Raw genomic sequence first — 8,456 nt, forward strand, 5'->3', positions numbered from 1 at the left:
AGCAGACAGACATCCCCCCCTCCTCTCCATGTTCCCGAATTCCATTGCGTGCTGATGTATTCTCCGAATTAGCCACCTTTTCTCCATAACTATTAACCTGGAAAATCAAGTAAATTTTGACAAAAATGTAGATATTTAGTAGCAGATTCACCTTGTGCATGATATTACTTTCCTTTATATACTTTAACAATTTGATCAAGTTGATATTGTCTATATTTAGTTCAAAGATAACATCATTGATGGCCATAGTAAAATTAGATGTTCTACTTTCTTCAGAAGCCTGTTCTATGTGATGGTAAGAATCCATCAGATTTCTATATATTGCATACCCGAATATTCTCAAATGAGAAATATTTGTCTGTTGACTAAAAGCTAATTGCAAATGAGAGAATTGATGGTAACTTATTGACCTTAAGCAAATAAATGCTGCAGCTTGTAAAGTGACATGTCCCAAACAAAAGTTAGGAGATTTGTTCTCATATGTAAGGGTCTAGTAATCAATTGGAGTCATTTGATAAGTAACTCTGCTAGTCCATTTTGTATATGAACATAAGCTATTGGATGTTCAACACTTACAACATTGGCCATACAATAAGCATCGAAAGCTTGAGAGGCACCAGCATAAGACAAATTGTTTTAATTGGATTTTCTAAAACCTGTGCCTTTAAATATTTAATCGAATAATTTGAGCAAGTAATCTCGCAAACTTCAAGTTGCGAGAAGACAATAAGCACACATATGACCATCTCGAAGATGCGTTTAATATGACCATAAAATATCTAAAAGATTCACATGGTGGATGAATAGGTCTACATATATCGCATTGAATCATTTCAAGGAATTCAGGAAACTCAAATTCAATATTTGCTAGTGATGACCTTAAAATTAGCTTTTTTTGAGAACATGCAGCACAACAAAATTCACTAAATTTAAAAATCTTTTAGTTTTTTAGTGAATGTGAATTTTCAATAATTCTCTATATCCTTGTTATTTCAGGATGACCCAATTGATCGTACCAAATTATAAATTCATTTAGGTTAATATAATTCTAGTTTACAATGGCATGTGATTTAATTACATTAATTTTGGTATAACATACCCTAGATAAAAGTGAGGGTAACTTTTCTATTATAACCTTTTTACTTAAATTATGAATTGTGATACATAAGTACTCATGATTTTTCTCATTCATTGTTTCAATATGATATCTATTTTGGTAAATATTTTTGAAACTCAATAAGTTTCTTAGAGACTTAGTAGACAATAGTGCATTATTTATTATGAATTTTATTCTTTTAAAAAACAAAATTATAACTCTTTCGGAGCTTTCTATCACATAGCCAATAATAGTATTAACACATTCTTCTTTTGGTACAAGATGAGTAAAATATATTACTTTTGAGAATGGTATGCGAACTTGTAGTATCCGCAAGACAAACATCTTCATTATATGTCCTTACCATTTTCTTCAATGACAAATAATAATAATAATAAAATTAGTAAAAGTACATGCGCAATAAAATTACAATTCTAATTGGAATTATTTTTCTAACAGGCATTGTACATAGTATCATATACTAAAAATTTTACTATTATTATTATTATTACAGAACTTGACACATTTAGTGATTTTGAAATTTTTAAACATAAACATTAATATTTTATTAAACATTATTTATATACACCAAATTTAAAATTTAAATGCATCGGAAATAAAACTTAACAAAAAATTTCTTACATTATTTATTTACATAAATACTTAACAAACTCAAATATTAAATTTTTCTATCATTAATTAAATGACCAATTTTTTCTTCAAGATTGTTAAAGAAATCAGATACTTCATAATGAGTGGTGTAATTTTCAACAATATCTTTTGAAACAAAATTAATCTCATTTCCTTTGTCATCATTTTTCAAGAATACTTGATAAAAATCAACTAAGTGCCTTGAGATACGACATGTACGCAATCAATGACCCTTTCTACCACAAAGAAAATATTTATCCTCTATTGATTTATTTTACTCATAACTTCTTTCTTTATCTCACTTTTGGTGAGATCATTTTTTGTGAACATAATTTTTCTTCCTGCCATAATTTTTCTTCTTATTAAAGTGTTGCCATTTACCTCTTCTGAAGTTATAATTTGCTGTATTTGCTTCAGAAAATAGGACAGCGCCTGCTCAGCACACTTCATGATTTTTTTAAAAGCAATTCATTGTTTCGTTCATCAACAAGAAGGCAAGAAATTAGTTCATAATATTTTTAAATTTTTTTTCTCGATACTGCTGCTGCAAGAGCACATTTGAGGCATAGAATGTCGAAAAAATTTACTCTAACATGTCATTATCAGTTATCTTTTTCCCACATAATTTCATTCGTGAAACAATTCGGAACATTGCTTAATTATATTTATTTATAGATTTAAAATCCTGTAGATAAAAGTGTGTCCACTCATATCGAGCTTGAGGAAGTATCACTATCTTTTAATGATTATATCTTTCTTCAAGGTTCTTCCATAGATTTACAGAATTTTTTAGTGTGAGATGTTCATTTTTTAATCATTCGTTAAAATGACGACTAAGGAAGATCATGGCTTTGGCTTTATCCTTCTAGGATGCTTTATTTTTAGCCTTAATGGTATTTTCAAGATCCATTGAATCAATATAAATTTTGCCATCTAATATTCATGATAAGTAGTTATTTCCAGATATATCAAGAACATTAAATTCAAGATGAGAGAGTTTTGACATAATAAAAATTTATTACACGAGTCTTTTGAAATTTTGAGAAGAGCCTCATACTGATAACGTATTGTAAAATAAATAAATAAGGAAGAGAAAATAAATATAAAATAAAGAAATGTAAATAGAAAACTCTAATATTAATATTCACTAATATTATTATCTCAATATAAGTGAGATGATTCATATATATTTACTACTATTATATGTTGCAATTTACATCTATAAAAAGAGAGAAAAATATTTATATATTAGTATTATGTGTGTAACTTTGTCTCAGTCCATGCTTAACTATATACATATAAAAGGAATTTTTTTAAATAAATAAAATAAATATTAAACTTACTGAAATACGTAATTTTTAAAATTTTTACCATTTTTTACTTTTAACTTTATCTCGTTTACAGTGTAAACGAGATAAGTATAGCCTTATCTTGTTTATATGTATCACGTCTCCATGTATCACGTTTATAAACGTGTTGTGATACCTGTCTTATCTCGTTTACACTGTAAACGAGATAAAGTTAAAAGTACGTCGTTGACACAATAAACGAGATATAATAGGACAAAAATATGGCTTCTATAAAAAGACTAGCAAACTGTTAGTATTCTTCACAAAATCATCAAATCTTTCTTCTCCTCTCTTTTTCTTCCTAGAGATTTGGAAAAAATGTCTAGTAGTAGTGATTTTTTTTGTTGTGATAGTTTATCCCAACTTTCGGATGAGAAACTGTGACAGTGGGGTGATATTTGAGTGCGAGAGTCCGACGCTCTTCTGAACTAGAAGAGCGGATTTATTGTCGGAGCTAAAGAGTATGATATTGTCTCATGTTGGTGGTGCAGAGGCAAAAGAAGTTGGTCAAATTGGGTATAGGATGCTAACACCAATGGGGAATGGGGTGTTTCGATTTCGTCTATTTTGGCTCGATGACGATGAGCATATGTGTGCCTTATATTTGATATGCACGGAAGAATTATAGTTGAACAAGTGATGGAGCTTTTAGCGGAAGTTTATGACGTTGGTGGGGCGGTAGTGATACCTCGGAGTTCGTAGCGGATGACCTTCCTCTCGCACCACGCCTGTTGCACTATGCGAGTCCAGTGCAGGACATGGAGTTGGAGGGTGAGGAATTGGACGATGACTACATTGCCGATAGTGACGGAAGTGGTTCATCTGAGGGTGATGACGAAAATGAATTCGTACCAGAGACTCCCGTTGGGAAACCACGTCGATACCTGTTGCCACCTCCCAAGCCAATCCCAGAGTTATCATCTGTGCCCAACCACTACCACACATTGGACTTGGATGTGATTCATGAGAAAACACCGTACTCGAACATGGGGGTCGAGGATTACAACACAGATGGCAGTATGGAGTTTAGGGTTGGTCATAAATTCAAGAGCAGAGAGACAGTGCTGCAAGATGTAAAGAATTACAGCATTCGACGAAGTGCAGAGTATCGAGTAGTTGAGTCGAGCCGGTTGAAGTACCACATACGATGCAGGCAGTTCACCGACGGTTGTCCTTGGACCCTCCAGGTCGCCCTCTGACAGAATCTCTGGAAAGGGCGGTCTGTCTCCTAGGAGCTCCTCCACGTACTCCCATGTCGACCGCTGGTGCCAAGTCTAGAAGTCACGCGGGCACCCACCCACTAGCTCTCCATCTTTGCATAATCCAAGGTAGTACGCAACATCCTATAGAGTGATGGTGCACTCACCCCATGGCATGTGGAAAGTGTGGGTCTCCGGACGCCACCGCTCAACAAATGTAGTAATAAGGGAATTGTCAAAGACAAAGTCCCTGAACTGCACTGTGTCGCCAAATCCGGCTTCCCTCAGGTAAGGGATGATGGCATCCGGAGGTGCAAGTGTGTGGCTAACACACCTAGGCAATAAAAGGTGAGGCCTCTGTTTAAAGATAAAAAGTTACAAATAGAAGAATTTAAACCAACTTTTCTAGCATGTTTAGATCTATTCTAAAAAAATATCATATGCAACTTAGATAATCATCATCAGCTAAACATCAGAATGAATAGCACTTATTATCCCTATTTGCCTACCAACATATTTTTCAAATTTTCACTATGAATAAACTTAATTTCTGCTAACTAAGTTGTCAACAAGACTTCCCTATAAATAAAAGGTTAACTATAAATTAAGTTAATTACTTATAAATATTTTAATCCATATTTATTAATTAACATACTCTGTGTTACCTAAATATGATTCCATTTATGCCGTCTGTTCACTAATTAAAAGACAATCAATTATTAATCTGAAACATAAAAGATAGCACCAACCTCGAAGTCGATAGCTCCCACAATGTATCAGCTCGCGTTTAGTCAATTTATGTCAGGGTTGCGTGCCATATCGATCCCGGAACTCAGAAATATCCAGAAACTGGCCTAGGAATGGAGAGAAAGAAGAGAAATGTGGGTCAGAAGTGGTCCCGACCCATCTGTCAACGAGTTGCTTTTATAGGCGCCATTTAACCTTATCTCGTTTAAACAAGATAATGTTAAAAATGGAAAATGATAAAAATTTCAAAAATTACATATTTCAATCATTTTAATATTTATTTTGTAAAAAAATCCCATATAAAAGTGTTGTTTTCAAGTTTCATTAACTTTAATCTATTTTAAAAAAAATTAAATTCTTACAATTAAAAAAGTGAACTATCCATTAAATAAGTATTTATCCTTATCACAATATTTTATAGGTTTTTTTTACGTGATTTTCTATAAGTTGAAATTGTTGAAAAGTCCTCCCTACTAGTAGAATAGTATGTACCCTACAATCTACTAGTAGAAAAGAATTTTTTAAAATATTTTTAATAAATTAAAAATAATTTAATATTTAAATATCATATAAAAATATTTTTAATTTATAATTATATTTAAATACAATAACATAAAAATATTATTTGTTTATTATTTTAGAATATTTTTTAAACAAAAAATCTTTTTAAAAAAATTTATAATATTTAAAAAAATATTCTTTAATTATTTTGTTTATATTTTTATTATTAAAATTTAACAAATACACTAAATAAATAAATAACAAATCTTTCTATATGGAAAAAATATTTTTCTATATACTTTAACAATTTGATCAAGTTAATATTTTCTATATTTAGTTCAAAGATAGAATCTTTGGTGACCACTTGGCTATGGTAAATAACTAATTAAGAAATAAATTAACAATAAAATAAAAAATAAATTATTTAAAATTCCTCTTTGAAAAGAAAAAAAAATAGTTAAATAATTTTTAAGCTAAATCCATTTTGAATATTAGGAGGAGAGAAATCGACGAACAAGTGAGAGATAAAATAACTGGTTAACTAGTAGTAAGTTTTGAATGATTAGGGGCCCAATCCCATATACCGATTCTGATTCCAGGGAAAAACCCTCGTAATAAACATTGGATAAATTCATAGATCAGAAGTCAGAACCTCCAAAAAGTTGCAGCAGCACCCTCGTCATCTTCCTCGTTTATAGGTAAGCCTCTGTTTTACTTTTTTTTTTGTTCTAATTTTAACTGAAAACATTGAGGCCTATGATTTTCTTCTCATTGAATCTGAATGTATGTTTTATCTTGTACATTACCTCTGAGAGTAGAATTGTTAGAATTATATTGTTTTTTATTTCTTATTTTTTTGTTAGAGAAGCATTTCACTGTATGACGAGGGGTCCCATTCCTCATGATGATGATGATACTGTTTCGAGGAAGGGGAAGGTTGTCACAACCACCGAGGAGTGGCCGGAACCGCCTATCCTTCTGGACGATCTCATAGCGGAAATCCTGCTGAGGATTCCGGCGAGGTCTCTTGTTTGATTAAGGAAGAGCGTTTGCAGTTCATGGAGAACCCTAATTTCCAGTTCCCAATTTGCCAAGGACCACCTTCGACGATTCAATGGCGGTGGATCCAGCCTTGACCCACCGCGTCCTCTTTCGTCGCCGAGCTCGGCTCCTCTTTCGTTGTTAGTCGCCGCCGACAAGTAATACTCTGTTGGTTTTGATGTTCATGGTTTTCTATTTTGATTTTGATTTTCTGGATTCATGATTTTGATTTTTGATTTTCTGAGGTTATTTGTTCATGATTTATTTGTTTGCTGCTTCATGATTTTGGTTATTGAATTATTTATTTGTTCATGGTTTTCTGATTTTGATTTTGATTTTTTGGATTCATGATTTTGATTTTTGATTTTCTGAGGTTATTTGTTCATGATTTATTTATTTGCTGCTTCATGATTTTGGCTGCTGAATTATTTATTTGTTCATGGTTTTCTGAGGTAATTTTTTTTATTTTCTGATTGTTACATATGGAACAATCACAAAGTAACCCACAGCCACAAGATAATGCTGTTCAAGATTCTTAAACTGGTTCATCTAGAGGTAAATCTGATCTAGTTTGGCAATATTTTACAGTGAAGTATGACAAAAATAACAAGGCTCAATATACATGTATTTTCTGCTTGAATACTTACAATGGAGGGAGATATACAGAATGAAATATCATCTTGCAAAAATTCCTGGACAAATTAAAGTTTATAACAAAGTAACTGAAGATGTTGAACTTCAATTCAAAAGGTTTTTGGAGGAAAACAAAAAAAATAAAGCAGTAAAAAAAAATTAACAAGTGATTGTTATGATGTGGAAACACAAGCGGAAGAAGAGTGTGAAGCGCCTAATCCTATACAATATTAGGCGCTTCACACTCTTCTTCTGCTTATGTTTCCACATCATAACAATCACTTGTAAATTTTCTTTTTTCTGCCTTATTTTTTTTGTTTTCCTCCAAAAGTCTTTTGAATTGAAGTTCAACATCTTCAGTTACTTTGTTACGAACTTTAATTTGTTCAGGAATTTTTGCAAGATGATATTTCATTTTGTATATCCCCCTCCATTGTAAGTATTCAAGCAGAAAATACATGTATATTGAGCTTTGTTATTTTTGTCATATTTCACTGTAAAATATTGCCAAGCTGGATCAGATTTACCTCTAGATGAACCAGTTTGAGAATCTTGAATAGCATTATCTTGTGGCTGTGGTTTATTTTGTGATTGTTCCATATGTAACAATCAGAAAATCAAAAACAAAAAATTACCTCAGAAAACCATGAATAAATAAATAATTCAGCAACCAAAATCATGAAGCAGCAAATAAATAAATCATGAACAAATAACCTCAGAAAATAAAAAATCAAAATCATGAATCCAGAAAATCAAAATCAAAATCAGAAAACCATGAACAAATAAATAATTCAGCAACCAAAATCATGAAGTAGCAAACAAATGAATCATGAACAAATAACCTCAGAAAATCAAAATCATGAATCCAGAAAATCAAAATCAAAATCAGAAACCATGAACATCAAAACCAACAGAGTATTACTTACCGGCGGCGACTAACGGCGACGAAAGAGGAGGCGAGCTCGGCGACGAAAAAGGACGCGGTGGTGGTTGCGGTGGTCAAAGCCGTGGCTGCGTGATGCGGTGGCGATGGCGGTGGGCTGCTCGATTGGTGGTGGTGGCTATGCGACTGCGAAGAGAGGAGAGATAGTTGCTGTGGGAGTGTGGGTGCTGATTCCTCTTCTGGCTTCTGGGTGAAGGTGATTATTGATTAGGGTTCAGCTTCGTTTAGTTTAGCCTTTCTTTTTTTTTTTTAAGAGACAAAATGACGCTGGTTAGGGGTTTTATTCAAACCAAAAA

The sequence above is a fragment of the Arachis ipaensis genome, chromosome B9 (assembly GCF_059453495.1).
Source record: "Arachis ipaensis isolate K30076 ecotype BB chromosome B9, ASM5945349v1, whole genome shotgun sequence".
In the NCBI taxonomy this organism is placed as follows: Eukaryota; Viridiplantae; Streptophyta; class Magnoliopsida; order Fabales; family Fabaceae; genus Arachis; species Arachis ipaensis.